At 40.6% G+C, this 16751-nt stretch overlaps 1 protein-coding gene across 9 annotated transcripts in view; it reads left to right on the forward strand.

Annotated features, from left to right (window-relative positions):
* Nucleotides 1-16751, forward strand: part of JAKMIP2 (janus kinase and microtubule interacting protein 2) — a 164791-nt gene that overhangs the window by 75448 nt on the left and 72592 nt on the right. The window lies entirely within an intron of this gene.

Here is a 16751-nt window from a genome sequence, read left to right on the forward strand (position 1 = left end):
AGAGTTGGAGGCTCTGAGGTCTCTTCTGTGCCTTTCTCCAAGCTTCTGGTGGTTGCTGCCAATCCCTGGCATTCCTTGGCTTGTCCATGCAGGACTCTGATCTCTGCTTCCTTCATCCAGGCATTGTTTCCTGTATGTGTCTGTGTGTGCAAATTTTCCTTTTCTTAAAAGCACACTATTCACTGGATTAAGACTCGCCCTAATCCAGTAAGACCTACTCTTAATTGCTTACATTTGCAAAAGAGCCTGTTCTCAAATAAGGTCACATTCAAAGGTACCGGGACTTTGGCCATAATTTTTTAGGAGCACACTCAGCCTACAACAGTTTCCTTGAGTCAGTTACATTTAAGCTGATGTCATTAGAATTTAAGGAAGAGAGGACCTGCAACGGAAAGGTGATGTGTCAGGGAGCATTCTACTTGAAAAAGGATCCAGAAACAGACACTTGTGCAGGGAAACACAGGAGCCAAAAAGCTCAGGAGTGTGCACCTGCAGGTGTGGCCAGTGGGCTCACATACAGATGTCCTCACACAAGATGTGGACAGTTGCAAACCAGGTAGTCTTCACCCTGGTTCCCAGGCTCCTTCTTTTGCATCCTCCTAATCCAGCAGCATGTGTTCTTGAGTAGGAGGGGAAACACTCCCTTGTTCTGGGCAAGGCTACAGGAGAGAAAATCTGTGTGCCAAAACCTCCTTCAGGAACGAAGCTTGGGTTGTGGTACATGAACATGCGTTTGTAAGGAGATAAGTTAGGTTACCTCCCAGCCTTGTAGCAAGACCGGTGAGCGACTGCATGCTCTGAGCCTGTTTTCTTATCTTAACGTGGGAACACGAGGGTCTGCCTCAGTCTCATTGTGAATATCAATGAGATAAAGCATGTTCGAATACCTTGTAAGCTTATAAATAAGAAGAAAGCTCTATTTTTAAGGTCTTGAGGGACCTCCATACAATTTTCACTCATATGTGGAACATAAGGAATAGTGCAGAGGACAATAAGCGAAGAGAGGGAAAACTGAAGGGGAAAAAGCAAGAGAGGGAGACAACCATATATGAGACTCTTGACTCCAGGAAGCAAACTGAGGGTTGTGGAAGAGGGGGAGTTGGGGTAACTCAGTGATGCTCAATAAAGAGGGCACGTGATGTGATGAGTGGTGGGTGCTATACTCAACTAAGGAATCTTTGAACACTACATCAAAAATTAATGATGTATCATATGTTGGCTAATTGAATTGAAATGAAATAAATAAATAGGTAGATAGATAAATAAGGAGAGAGACTATTAGGCAGCTTAGGAATAGGGAGGACTAAAATCCTAGGCCTTTAAGCCTAGCACAGTTTCTGTGAATGCCTTCCCAGTGACAGAAGGAGCAGGACTGGGGCTTAGTAATAGCATTTCCCAATGTGTATACTGTGGAGGAGGTGAGAAGGTTAATAATAATCATAACATTTAATGTGTGTACCGTGGAAAGGGTGGGAGAGTTAATAATCATTTTAATAACTCAATTTAATACAGTGGTTTATGGGGAACAGCTAGTTTCCTCATACACAATCTCATGCAATATTTGTGCCTCCTAAATTGCTTTTTAAAATAAAACTCATGCGTTGGTGGGTTGGGAGAGTTTGTGAACACAAACCTAATCTGCTAGCACATTGGCAGAAGTGGTTGATCAAACACAGTGATCTGTGATCCGGGGAGGGGTTTGAGGCGGGGTGGACAGACAGAATGGACCGTGGCACTGCTCGAGGAGATGGTGGCAGAGCCTGAGAAAGGAGGCCAGTAGGGGCTCTGGTCACATCCAAGCCCCCAGGAATGCCTTGGAAGACAGGAGAAAAACAAGAAACCCTGTACTCACCCAGGACCAACCCTGTCCTCTTTAAGGGTCTCAGCTTTTTTGGAGTAGATCAAAATATGTAATTGTCAGAGCTGTTGCCAATGTGGGGCAGAGGGCTACCAATGGATTGTGCGGTGGCCACAAAGCCACAGAGCTGAGGATGGTTGCCCATGGACTGGCCCATGGTTGGGAAAAAAAGAATTGGAACTACATTCTCCACAGGGTTCAAATCTAGAAAGCCTTTTTGATTCCTAAACAAGGTGGTGCCTTTCACCCTATCATTTGTCATTCCAGAATATACTGTGGCTTTATATACGTACATGTGTACATACAGATTTTGTGTGTGTGTGTGTGTGTGTGTGTAACATCGGGCTTTTTCTCTCACTCATTATCTTGCTCTTTATTATCTGTCTGAAAGTAAAATTAGTCTCATTGATTCATTAGATTTACTTATGTATTTTTAAACTTTTGCATACCACCTTATTAAGCCAGTTATTTTTACATGGACATTACATTGTTCATAATTTTTCAGTGTTAAGAGTGTTGCACAGATATGGGCTTGCTCTTTTTGAAGTCCCTCATTATTGCCTTTTAATTTGCTGTATAATTTCTATTTCTTGCTAATTTTTTTGTTTCACTCTACTAGAATATAAACCCCACAAGAGCAGGATTTCATCTATCTCCAGCTAAAACCTCACCCAGTATATTTATTGGAGGGATGCATATGGCCACACTGTGCTGCTTATAGTCAAGTATACTGTCCTCTTAATAGAGTTAAGTTTTTAAAGGGACAGGGATAGTCACCCTCATCTCTTTCATCTGCAGTGCCTGGCATAATGCCTTTCTTAGACTGGGAGTTTTTAATATGTTTCAAAGACAAAGAATATAGCACATTATTTAAAGCTTCCTCAGGCCTCTGTGGTTTCTCATCTCAGCTTAAAAACCGATAGACCAGGTTGTAATTTTGGCCAGATGCCAATTTAAGAAGGCTTAACAGCAGCTTATATCTGATCCTTCTCACTGCCTCCACAGCTCCCACCCCTGCCTAAGCCACCACCAGCTCAAACCTGAATTTTTCCCGAGGCCTCCAAACCTCTGTGCGTCATGCATGCCACCAGTTCTTCTGCTCTTCCTGTTGCAGTCAGTGAAATGCTAAAACCTGAGTCAGATCAGGGCATCCCCAGTGGGCCCTCATGCTGAGTAAAAGCCCAAGCTGATGTAAAGTAGCCTAAAAAGCACAGCATGGTCTCACACACTGCCCTCCCATTCGTGTCTGCCCTCAACTTGGCTGCTCTCCTCGCTTGCTCATTCGGTCCAGCCTAGCTGGCTGCCTGCAGTTCCTGGAACTGGGATGTCCGCTCCTGCTGAGGAGCTCCTGTACTTGCTGCGCCCTCTGCCTGTAGTGCTCCCCCTCTACCCCCACACCACCCAGGCATCTGCATGCCTCCCCTCTTCCTGCCATTGGACAAATAGCACCTATTTGGTTAGACTTCCTTATCTAAAGTTACAACCCCACCTGGACACTTCCTGTCACTTCTGTGCTTTATGGTTTGTTTTTTTTCCCCCATAGCACTTTGTCATCATCCAGCATAGTACTTACGCCTTTATTTATCATGCTTATTGTGTGTTTCTCCCATGTAACACAGTAGCTCCATGAGCCACACATCTATTTTATATATTTTATTGTATTTATTCAGGGCCAAAAACAGTGATTGGCAGCAATTAAATGTTCAGACGTCAAACTGATTTTAAAGAGAGTGCTTATATGACACATGCTCTGCTAAACCCTTTACCTGTGTTATTCCATGTCGTTTTCACCAGCTCCCTAAGAGGGAGGTACTGTAGAGATAGAGCGAAGACAATGGGCTTTCCAGTGAAACAGCTTGGAGGATAGCCTCACTCCGTTACTTACCAGCTCTGGGCTGCAAGCCAATTGTGTGCCTTCACGAAGTCTCCGTTACCCCATCTGCATGAACACAAAGAAAATACTAATGATTCCTATTTACCACTATCGGTTATATTTTGTCAGTCTCTGTACGAAGCCCTAGATTTTCCACCACAGCCCTAGATTTAGACTTCAAATCCCATCTTACCTAGTTATCTCTCTCATGTTGATCATTTAAGACTTAATAGCTATTTTGTGTGTACTATTTTGCTAGAATAAAGTACTCCCTTGTCTTCGCCTATTTCACACAGGAAAAATGTTAACTTCTAGATTTCTTTTTTTTTTAAGATTTTATTTATTGATTTGACAGAGATCACAAGTAGTCAGAGAGGCAGGCGGTGGGGGGGGGGGGAAGGCTCCCTGCCGAGCATAGACCCCAATGCAGGGCTCGATCCTGGGACCCCAAGATCATGACCTGGGCAGAAGGCAGAGGCTTAACCCACTGAACCATCCAGGTGCTCCTGTTAACTGGTAGATTATATGTGCTGCCGAAGCGAGCACTAACTGCTAGATTATAAGTGCCCTGAAAAATGGGGTTTATCAGTGAAATGACCTAAGCAGTGAACTCAGTTGGCATTCAGAGCATAGCTAAAATAATGATACACAGCTTTGTGTTAAATCTCTGTCATGCTCTGGACAAGAAATGTGTTTAGTAGCCTCACACTTTGACTTCTCTAGAATATGACTTGTTCCTGAGTCATTTGAGAGTGGTAAAGATAATAATAAATGTGAGGGGCACCTGGGTGGCCCAGTTGGTTAAGCATCTGCCTTTGGCTCAGGTCATGATTTCAGGATCCTGGGATCAAGTTCTGAGTCAGACGCTCTGTGCAGTGGGGAGTCTGCTTTTCACTCTCCCTCTGCCCCTCTCCCTGCTTGTTCTCTCTCCATCCCCTCTCAAATTAAAAAAAAACAAAAAAACAACTTTAAAAACTAATAAATGAGAAGAGGAAAAAATATAGATTCTCTTTCTGATGCTAAGGCAGAGACAGGTGCTGTGTAGTGGTTAAAACAAATGGTTTTCAAATCGGGCTGACCCACTTTCAAATTTTGACAGACACCTCACAGGTTCTCGAGGAACAACTGACTGAACGAGTGGCTCATAGATACAAGAGCTGAGTAAAGATGGGCAAATACTAAATTTTAATTTCTTCTCTTGTATAGTGGAAAAATGATATCTATCTTATTAATTTGTTTTTGTGAAATAATAAATGTGTAATGGTAAGTACAGTGCTTGACATACAGAAAGATTTTAAGAGTTATTATTTAACAATTTTTCACTGTACAGATCAGAATCTGGAACCCTTCATCCCAAATTGAAAGTTTTACTTGAAAAGTAAGAATTCAGATGAGCTTAATATCAGATACGAAAATGAGCCCTTTCCAAATTCCTTCTCCTTCCCCATCCTCACATCCTCCAGTTAATCAAAAGTCTCGGTACATCTGTGATTCTTACCAAATCTTATATTTATTCAGTTCCTCCTTCTTCCTTCAACCATATGACAAGTGCTCTCTCATCTTTCAAGACTCAGCTCAGCCGTACCTTCTGTTAGAAGCAGCCTGAGTCCTCCCCAAGGAACTGGATCTCCTCTGTGCTCTGATAGTGTCTGCTTTGCTTCTCTGTTCCAAAACTCATCACATCTTCAGGCCTGCAGTTCTTTATTTGAATGTTGGTGTCTCCCAGTGGGGAGTTGTAGAGAGGATTCATAAATCATACATTTAGAGCTGGACTAGATGACTTTTAACACCCACGTCAAATAAAAGATAATGCTTTTAAATAGCTTAGCACAGCGGCTAGCAGTAGTAAATAGCCAATAATTGTAATGATGATGATTAGCAGTAGCAGTAGCATTCATCTGTCACAGTATGAGGTAAGTAAGCAGATGAAGTTTAATAATTATCTATACAAATGCTATTATGATCTAGAATGTCATAAGCTAGGGCCCCAGAATTTTGGAACTGTCAAAGATTGCTTACCATCCAAAGAGGAAATTTGGCTCTCAGAATTTCCTGTAAGGTCCATGTGGAGAAAAAAATCTGAACCTTTGAAACTACTTTTCCTAGTAAGACTGTCTATAGAAGTGGTTTCAAACCTTAAATGAGCAATCGTAGTTCCTACTTTTTGTGTCAGGAAGTAATAAGTCAAAGAAAGTACTAGGGGGAAAATGTGTTTCTTAGAAGTAAATTGCTTACATTTGAAAGTATATTGCTTAAATTTCTAAGTAGTTAGATGCTATTAATATACTCCAGAGTTTAACATGGGGTAAAATGGCATTACCATTAAGTAGATTGTGAATTACACCTCCTTCTATAATAGTCCTTATTTGGGAGAACAACATAAATATTTTGTGGGTTGAAAGAGTTCTTTACTTCTGCTGTTGAAAATTCCATTTTGGCTTCATTTACTTAACTCAATAAACATTTTTATATCTGAATACCTACTGTCAGGCTCTGTGCTAAGCAGTGGGGTTAAAAGTGGTGAATAAACCCAGGAAATTCTCTGCCTCTATGAAGCAAAAAGTGATAGAGATATTGAAGGAAGAAAAGTTAATTTCATAGGTAATACAGTTTACTTCCCTGAGTGATCTGCACTCCTGAGTCTGTGAAGTATACACAGACAAGGTTGGCGGACAGTAAAGAAAGAGAAAAGTAGGTTTGATAAAAATACAGTGTTCCCAGTGATTTCCAAAAAATGATTTATTCAAGGTCCAATCTAAATTGACTGGATAGTCCCTTCCTGAGAAGGGGCCTGACATCTGTTCAGAATCTGATCTTGTTGATTTCAGCTGTTGATTTTATGGAGCTAACAGTTGTGCTGTGACTTGCTTTGTCTAATGGCTGGTTCACTTTTCAGCAAAGAGAAAGAGCATTTTAGAGTCCACAGCATTTCCGATTTAGGAACAAAAATCTCTATGCTTGCATTAATTTCAGCTTTTCATCATATGATGTTGAACGCATGCCTATGTATTCCAGCCTCGCTCCCGGCTCTAGCTCGTTTTCTGCTCTTACTTTCTGTTTGCTCCTCTTTTCTCACTGAATTCTTCTTCCCCCACCCCCACCCCAAGAAACATTATTTCATTCAGATTATGGAAGTTATATAACAATTATTAAAGAAATCTTGGAGAGGGAGAAGAAAAGCCTTAAGAAGTTTAAACTTAAATCTCCCATCATCTACTACTCAAAGAAAACTATTGCAATTTAAACACCTATCTCTATACATGTGTATACACGTACTGTCGACTTCGTGTTAAATGTCTTAAATCTCATTATGTTGAAGTGCGTTTATCTGATTGAGGCCTTGGGAATTGTTTTCGAATAGGTGGGAGAAAAATTTTAAAAGTGGGTAAATAATAAATAATTAAAAGATACTACTGTGCACCCTGAAATGTGATTTCTCTAAAAACAAACTAACATGTTTCTGGTACAGCATAGTGACTGGGCAAATGGGCTCTGGAGCGAGGCTGTCCATGTTATGTCTTGACTTTGCTGTTGGCTTCCAGCACACTTCTGTTGCACAATCCGCATTGGGCTTCCCCCCCGCAATCTGTAGTATTTTAATGTTGTGGGTTAAATGAGAAAATGAATATATGTTATTTAGTATACTGGCTGGCTTATATTAAGCACCCTGAAAATATTAGGTCTTAATATTTCTAAGCACATGTGTGACTCCTTTCATCTTTGCAAGTTTGTGGATGGTACCACATTCTTCTAATGTTCGAGGTACAAGTGTTGGTTGTCATTTTTGATCTTTTCTTCTTTCTGGCATTACTTCCCCAAATGAGCATATTATGTGGACTCTTCAAACACTACATACCAGATGAGAGAAGTATAGGGACTCAAGTCTGTAAGAAGCTTCAGGCTCACACACACCTTAGTTATACCATTTACCTTGCTCTGTGACTTTAAGTGAGGGAACGGGTCTCCTGTCAACTTAGTTCTTTCAACGATAAATGGAGAACAGTAAGCACGTACGTCTCATAGCTTGCTTTAAGTTTGAAATGGGCAGGTGCACATGCATTGTGCAGTGCCCAGCTCATCCTGAGTGCTCAATAAAGAGAAAAGGTTTTGAGTGAGGATGAAGAAAATGATGGTGGGGAGATGAATAAGAGTTCTTTTAGCTTAAGAAAGAAAAAGCCCTCCATCCTAATCCAAAGTCCTCCCTTTCTCTCTGAATATTGGCAGTGGATTCCTATCTGGACCTCTAACTTCTAGTCCTTTCTGTTCCATTCTGCCCCACACACAACTTCAAGATTAATCTTCCTTTAAAAAAAAATGGATCATGTCTCTCCTCTTAAAAATGTTTATCAGATTCTTTGTAATTATTAAAAAATACATAAATTCAGTATCTAGGCAGTCAGCACATGCATGATTTACTCTATCTTTATTTTTCCAGTTGTCCGTCCATTGGTTCCCCACAATTAACTTTGCCCATCAGACATTGTGATCTGTATTTTATTCCCCACTCTTACCTGTCTGTCCTTGATTCCTCCTCTTCATCCTTCATGGCCCAGCCTTAACCATAAGGACTTCTCTGTTCCTGAAGTCATTGAATTATTGAGAAATTCTTATTCAGCATCTACTTTGTGCCCGGCACTGTGCTAGGCACTGAAATTCAGCAAGGAGCCAGAGAAAGATGGTCCTTGCCATCCTGCTGCACTTTCTCTTGTCCATGTGTGTGTACATATGTGTGTGTGTTTTCCCCACTCCTCTGGCACATAGTACATGCAGTTTTGTTTGGTACAAACATTGTGCATCATCTTCAACTCTAACATAGTAACTATGGTTTAACTGTGGTTCGAGAGAGAGAGTTGTTGATCTGTTTTTAAAATTATTTCCCTTATAATATAATATAAAATTATATTACCTTATAACCTTATAAGCATATAACTTAACATTGGGGTTAGGCTAACTACCTTCCATTAATCCTTCTTACGGTCTTGGTTCCAAGATCCCATCAAATGAAAAAAAAAAAGTAGTTATACATTGGCCTTTGGGACAGAATCCAAAACAGAATCCTAAATGTTAAAAAAAGAATAGTCTCAGGGCACCTGGGTACCTCAATGGCTTAAGCCTCTTCCTTTGGCCTGGGTCATGATCTCAGGGTACTGGGATCAAGCCCCGCATTGGGCTCTTTGCTCAGCTCTTTGCTTCCCCCTCTTTCTCTGCCTGCCTCTCTGCCTACTTGTGATCTCTTTCTCTGTCAAATAAATAAATTAAATCTTTTAAAAAATAGAATAGTCTGTATTGCTCTGTAATATTATACTACATCATAAATGTCTTATAACATATGAAAAATAGTGATAGCCAGGTTCTCTTCAGTAGAATGTGGAAAATTAAATGCAGTTCTACTCAAACCACACAGTATATCCAGAAGTTGTTTTATTCAAACTTGATGTGCTTCTACTTAAGTCATATTAATCAGCATAAATCTTCTTTTTTAAAGATTTTATTTATTTGAGAGAGTATGAGAGAGGACGAGGGGGGAGGAGGTGGGGGAGTGGGCAAAGGGAGAATAGCTCAGCAGGGAATCTATGTGGAGCTCAATCCAGAACCCTAGGATCATGACCCCGAGACCAAGGCAGACACTTAACTGACTGAGCCACCCAGGTGCCCTAGTGTATATCTTAATACAGATACTGTTCTGCACCCCCCTTTCTTAATAGCAGGCACACCTGATTGACCTCCTATATATAGAATTTCTGCTCCTGTGTGACACTTTGCAAAAGTGCCTTTATGATAGTTTTTTTTTTTTTTAATTCAAGGTCTTTGAAAACAAGGAAACAGAATAAGTTATATATGTTTCAGTTATACCTAAAATAGAAAAGCTTGCTATCACTTATGATTATCTGAAGACCACTTCTTTCAGTGATTCAGGTTTTCTTCTTTAACTTAATCTACCAGTTTGTCTTTAATAAGATGTACATACAGGTTGAATGCCTGCCTTGGGGAAGGGTCTCTGAGGCATACTTCTTGCTATCTGACCTTGAATATGTAATAGTTTCCTGCTTTGCTTGGGATTTCTTCCCTATGTGCAATGAGGTTGGTACTTCTTGTTCTAACAGCTGTGAAATACTTCGAATTCAGAAAGAAAGGACAATGCAAATAAGATAATATAGCACTGAGAGATTTACTTTGCTTAACTAGCCCTTATGAAAGCCTTCTAAACACAGACAAAAGAGTACAGTGCAAGATGACTTACTCAGTGCTGAGGAGTGAAATTAAGCTTGGGAGTATGATGGATAGCAGCAAGGATTATGAAATCTCAACACATAGCTTAAATAAAAATTCATTTAATTTTCTTGTTTATTTAACAGTTACACCAAGCTTTAACTTTTGCCTGAAATCAAAACAGTCATTCAAGGGCTCCTGCAAAGTAAAAGAAATTTCCCATAATAGACCTAATTATAAATGATCTTCATAGAAATTGTGAAACACATCCTTCAATCTCAGTGTTTTCCTCGGATTCAGATCAATATTAATTCAGTTGGACTTCATGGTGGTCACTTGACAGGTCCCCTAAGGACAAAGGTGGATAAAACACAGTTTTACCCTTAAGTGGGACTTAGTCACCTAAAAAATAAATACAGTGTAAATGAAAAATAACTACAGTCTAAATGAATTATGACCACAGGCTCTAAACTTTCTGCATTTCTTTTACCCCTTTAGTCTGTTCCATCCTCAGTTGCCAGAGGATTGTTACTGAATTCAAAATGTGGTCAGGCCACTTACCTGTATGAATCTTTCAGTAACTACACATGCTATGGGTGTGAAGTCCATCTCCTTTAATGTAGCTGAAACTGTCCTCCACCAGCTGCTCTCTGCCTGTCTCTCTGAAAAGATTGCTTTTCCCCTCCAAGCTCTTTCCTGTATGTTTCTCTATAGCATCGTTCATATTCTCTTTTACATGAAGACCTTCATACTCAGTGCTCTGTCCACCAGGGACATTCTTTTTTTTTTTTTTTTTTTTTTTTTTTTGAGGTTTATTTATTTATTTGACAGATAGAGGTGACAAGTAGGCAGAGAGGCAGGCAGAGAGAGAGAGAGGAGGAAGTAGGCTCCCCACAGAGCAGAGAGCCGGATTCGGGGCTCGATCCCAGGACCCTGGGATCATGACCCGAGCCGAAGGCAGAGGCTTAAACCACTGAGCCACCCAGCGCCCCAACTGGGGACATTCTTATTTCTTCCTCCAATCCTTTGCTGGCACATTTTGTGTGTGTGTGTGTGTGTGTGTGTGTGCTTTCCCTAAGCAGTCCTTCCTGACCCACCAAGATGCCTGTGATTCCTATCTACTATCATATATGCAACTGTCTCACTGTACAAACTGCTGATTCCTCCTCTGGGAAGAAAAAGGACTCTGTCTCTTAAGTTTAGCACAGACATCCCCTGCTCAAGATGTTTCATCAGTTTATGTCAATTGATGAGTAAATGAATTGAGGAATGAGTGCTGAATACTTTAATAAAGTATCTTCAAAGTGAAAATGGAAACCCAGATGAGGGAATAACTGATTCCATCAGACCTGGTCCCTAAAGGATGCTTGGAAGGAAGTATGGGGGGGTGTGTGCAGTCAGTTAAGCCACCAACTTTTGGTTTCCACTCAAGTTGTGATCCCTTGATCATGAGATGGAGCCCTTGCCAGGCTTTGTGCTCAGCCCAGAGTATGCTTGAGACTCTGTCTCCCTCTTCCTCTGCCCCTCGCCCCACAGATAAATAAATCTTAAAAAAAAAAAAAAAAAAGGATGCATAGGATGGAGTTCACCAGGATGTTGAGAAAGGGAAAGGCATGCATGAGCAGAGCCAAGGGTTTGCGGGCTGGAACAGTTCTGGATGAATCCTCTTTGCTTTGGATCCCAGATTTTTTTTTTTTTTTAAAGATTTTATTTATTTATTTGACAGAGAGAGATCACAAGTAGGCAGAGAGGCAGGCAGAGAGAGAGGAAGGGAAGCAGGCTCCCTGCTGAGCAGAGAGCCCGATGCGGGACTCGATCCCAGCACCCTGAGATCATGACCTGAGCCGAAGGCAGCGGCTTAACCCACTGAGCCACCCAGGCGCCCTGGATCCCAGATTTGACATCACTTCTACCAAGTTTCCTCAGAAGCCCTCTTAAAGAGGTTAGATGTCTCTTATATGTGTGCTGAGAGCGCTCTCTTATTCTACATGTTATGAAGTACATTTCTGATGTGAAGTTTTAAACCTGAGATCAAAAAGAAAACCACATTCATTGGGAGTAATAAGTTTGGGGGGTGTTTTGTTTTTGTTTTTGTTTTTGTTTTGAGAGAAAGAGAGGACAGACGGGTGCAGGGAGATGGAGGGACAAGCAGACTCTCTGCTGAGCAGGGTTCCAGGCTTGGGGGTTGATCCCAGCACCCTGGGATCATGACCTGAGCCAAAGGCAGCGGCTTAACCAACTGAGCCACCCAGGTGTCCCTTAACATGTTAGCTTTAAATAATTTATAATAATAATTGCTACTATTATTAGGTGATAAAGAGGGCATGACAAGGAGAGAGAGAGAGAGAAAAACAAACATAAGGAAACATGTACGCCTGGTACCCTACAATCCTGAACATGCATTATCACCACCATGCTGAATGTCAGCCATTCAGATTCCTTTTCTTCTAACAGATGTTTAATGGGTAAAGTCTGGGACTCTGTAGCCACACCACCACATTCCCTTTATATAGGGAAACTAAGACTCCAGGGTTGGACTGGCTTAAACAGCAGCCTCCTGTCTTTTATATCAAATTGCTGTGTCTGATTCATGAATGAGTAGTGAGACTTTTTGCTTGAATAAAGGTTTAAGGAGTGCTAATGTATCTTGGCCAGGTCACTAGGAATCAAGCAAGCAGTTTAATTCATTCATTTTAAACATTAAAACATTTGACTCAAGCCATCATCTTTAGAAAAAAAGGGGGAATGGCCGAAACAAACTCCCAAGGCTTTGGTAGAGTGGACATACCCAAATATTAATCACAGAGCAGTGGTGAAGCTTTTAGCTTCACACATATGAACTTTAGCCCTCTTGTATTACAGTTGCTTTGCAAATCATGACTCCAAGGCAACAGCCTTATTGGAAACTCCAAGATTAATAATGACTTTATCCAGCTTATAGCTTAGGGCAAAACCAGCGACAAAGCCAAGACTCCTGGGCATACTGATACTGTCAACGCAGGTCCCTGAAAAGCATAACCATGAATTCCATTAGACTTCCCAGGGATCTCTGTGCTTTTCCTCGCCTGTCTTTTTAACATGAACAGGTGATAAATGTGTTTCTTCTTCTTTTAAAACCTAAGCTGGCTTTTCATGGATAGTTAGAAAAACAGAAAAATAATAACCATGGTAATGATGGTGATAATAATTTACTAATCATTCGACACATTTTAGCTCATTTATTCCTTGCAAGAGCTCAGTGCAGTAAATATATCCATTTCCCCATATTATAATAAAGAAACAGAAGCTTGGAGAGTTTAAGTAATTTCTTAAGAATATACAGCTAGGAAGGTTCATTCAAAGCCAGTTTTTCTGATTTCAGAGTCCAATCTTTTAACCACTACGTTCTACCATTCTATTTTGTAAGCCCCCAGCGGATATTTGCACACCTTTGCCATCTCTTTAGCCTACTTACAACCAGAGCTGAACTCTTCCTGTCTTTCAAGAAAGTGTTAATGTGTTAAGAAGGTAGAGGCATCCTACTTGATTTCTGCTTGGGTCATGATCTTAGGATTGTGAGACCCGCTGGGTGTCAGTTCTTGCTGGGCGTGGAGACTGCTTGGTATTCTCTTTCTCCCTCTCCCTCTATTCCTCCCCAAGGCCCATGCATGTGCATGCTCTTTCTCTCTTAAAAAACCAAACCAAACAAAAAACACTAGCAGCAGCTTTGGAGACTGCTGACAGATGTGTCTTTGAGTTGCAGCTCTGCCATTTCTTAACTGTGTAACTTTTTCAAGTTAACTAACCTCTCTTATCCTCAGTTATCTGTCTAAGAAATAATAAGAGTAAATATCTGAAAGGGCGAATTGGAACAGTTCAATGAGTTAGTACCTAACGTTAGTGTACCTTAGCAGAGTGCCTGGCACAGAGGAAGAACCCAGTAAGATACTCAGCCTCATTCAGGCTCAGCTCACATGACATGTTCTCTAATAAGTGTTTGTCCTCCTTAATCCAAAGTAAGGCACTATCCAGCATTTACCAACTATATCAGTCATGGCTTTCTAGAACTTGTTCTTTCTTTATAAACACCTGTCTCCTTTTATAGGCTGGAGGCCACTGGAGGATAGGAATGATGCTTAGGTTTTTTAACATCTATGAAAAGCCAAGAACAGTGCTCAATAAATAGTGGCCACATTCTCGTCCAAATATGTGGCCATACATCTGACAAAGAATTGTGTGGTCTCCCTCTCTCAGGTTTTGTGTCGGTGCCTAAATGAGTCCGTAGAGAACCAAGAATAAGAATAGCTTTGTTCATATTTGAGGCCTTCCTTAAATGTGGCTCTTGAATTATTATTTTTTGCATATCTTCCATCATTCTTACTCAATTTAAGGATGTTGAGGACAGCACTTCTATTATAGGTGATTTTGTTTCCTCCACCTTAGCCATTAGTACAAAGAGAGCACTCAGTAAGTGGTAACTGTTTGTCATGAACTCTATGAGACTATCACACTTTTTCATTTAATTGTCAAATAGTCTGATGTCATAGTCCTATATTATATCCCCCTTCCCCTCAACCCCATTTCAGAGATGAGGTATATTGAGTCCTAGATAACTAGAAATTATCCATGATCCACTTCTATTAAACAGAGAGGTGGAACTCATAGCCCATTCTCCTAACCTGAAATTCTCAAAAATGGTCTGGCATCAGAATCACTTGGCAACTACTAAATCAAAATCTAAAGAGATGGAGCTCTAGAATTGCTAAAACTTACCAGGAGATTTTAGCAAACCATACCAAAGATTTGGTAAGATCTACTCCCAAACACTACTTAATATTTCTTCTAAATGTTTGAATGAGTGAATGAATGAATGATGACTATAATTCTTGCATCAATAATCCACTTCTTTTTTTTTTAATATTTTATTTATTTGACAGACAGAGATCACAAGTAGGCAGAGAGGCAGGCAGAGAGAGAGAGAGGAGGAAGCAGGCTCCCCGCGGAGCAGAGAGCCAGATGTGGGGCTCGATCCCAGGACTCTGGGATCATGACCTGAGCTGAAGGCAGAGGCTTTAACCCACTGAGCTACCCAGGCACCCCCAATAATCCACTTCTATATTAAGGTTTACTCTCAAACAGTGATCCATGTTTTAAAATGCAAGGATTCCTGAGAGGTTATCTCTTAATTATCTGATACCTTTAAGAGGATTGGCCCTTCAGTGAACAAGGCTTCTATTCCTCCTGAATTCAGATCACCTGCTGGGTCAGACGTTGTCATTGCACAAGCTCCTGGAGTGGTCCAGAAACATTCCATCTGCTTGGAGTGATACGTTTATGCTCTCTTTTATGTTCTCTCTCTCTCTTTAAAAAAAAAAAAAAAAAAAAAAAAAGCATTTGTTTTACTGTGTCAGGTTCATGAATGCACAGTGAGACTTTTTGTCTTGTAGAGGTCTTCTGGCTGGTAGCTTCTTTGGAAGGCTTACCTCAGGCCACTTAAGCAGAGGCAGCACACTTGTCCTTCATGCGATGGCTGGATAAATGAAATGCAGTTTTAGCCATACAGTGGAATATTATGCAGCAGTGAAAAGAAATGAAATATCTGTATATGCTATAATATGAATGAATCTTGACCATTATTCTACTACAGTGAATGAAAGCCAGTCACATATTGTATGATTCCATTTGATAAAAAATGTTCAAGATAGACAAATCCATAGAGACAAAAAATAGATTAGTAGTTGCCTAATGAGAGTTTGATGAGGAATAGGGAATGGCTGCTAACAGGTATAGGGTCTATTTTTGGGGTGATAAGAAGTTCTGAAATTTATTTCGGTGACAATTGTACAATAGTGAGAATATGCTAACACTACTGAATTAATACACTTTTTTTTTTAAGGGAAAATTTTATATGTGAATTTTATCTCAGTGAAGCTGTCCAAAAGGGTTGGAGGGGGGAAGCAGCAGCACAGGGTGACTGAAGCACGGTAGTAAAATTTTACATGAGAATTGTGAGATTGCCAGAAAAGGCTTCTCAAAGTTCGCCTTCACCAGGAGGATGTAAAGATCATCCTTATGAATGGATGCTCAGCTTACAGTATCCATGAGCTGACGCTATCAGTAACTTTCTGTGATTTTTTTTTTCTGTCTTGAACATGTTTCTAGTTTTTTAACCCTCTTGTTTTCCCTAGCCCGTATGTGACTAAGTTAAAAATAATTCCCAGACAAAAAATACATGAAGTCAGGCACATAGTATTATATTTTTGGAGAAAGGATTACAGATTAAAATGTAAAATTTGACTATGGCATTGCACATTTTTGCCACAAGCAATACCAGCAAGAAAGCTGGTACTCATTATTTACCATGGCAGAGAAGAATGTTTAAGCCAGTAATAATGTTTAAAAGGAAGACATGATTGAGTCAAAGTCTCCATGTGTCAGAGTTGCCACGTTCTTTTTCATCCTTCTGGCCATGAGTAGCTTCAGTGTTGTCTTCTGCCCACCTGGACTAATGAGGAAGCCTGATTTCCTGCTTTCTATCTACCATATTCTCCCTGGGATATATGACTCTCCCTGGGAACTCACCATCCATCACATTGCCTAAGCTACCTCTCTGAAATGCAAACATGGGACAGTGCAAACCTGGGCATCACAGCCTGGATCCCAGTCTGGCATGAAGGCCTCACTGACTATGACCTGTCATTTCAGGCTAGTTACTTCATCTTTCTGTGACTCGTTCCCCCCTATTTTTAGGGAGCATGAAATGAGAGCAGTATGTCAAGTGTGCTTAGTCCAATGTCAAGCTCTGTCACTCTGAGCTCTTGTCATTACACT

Source organism: Mustela putorius, unplaced genomic scaffold (assembly GCF_011764305.1).
Source record: "Mustela putorius furo isolate JIRA1106 unplaced genomic scaffold, ASM1176430v1.1 tig00000145_pilon_pilon_pilon, whole genome shotgun sequence".
NCBI classification, from domain to species: Eukaryota; Metazoa; Chordata; class Mammalia; order Carnivora; family Mustelidae; genus Mustela; species Mustela putorius.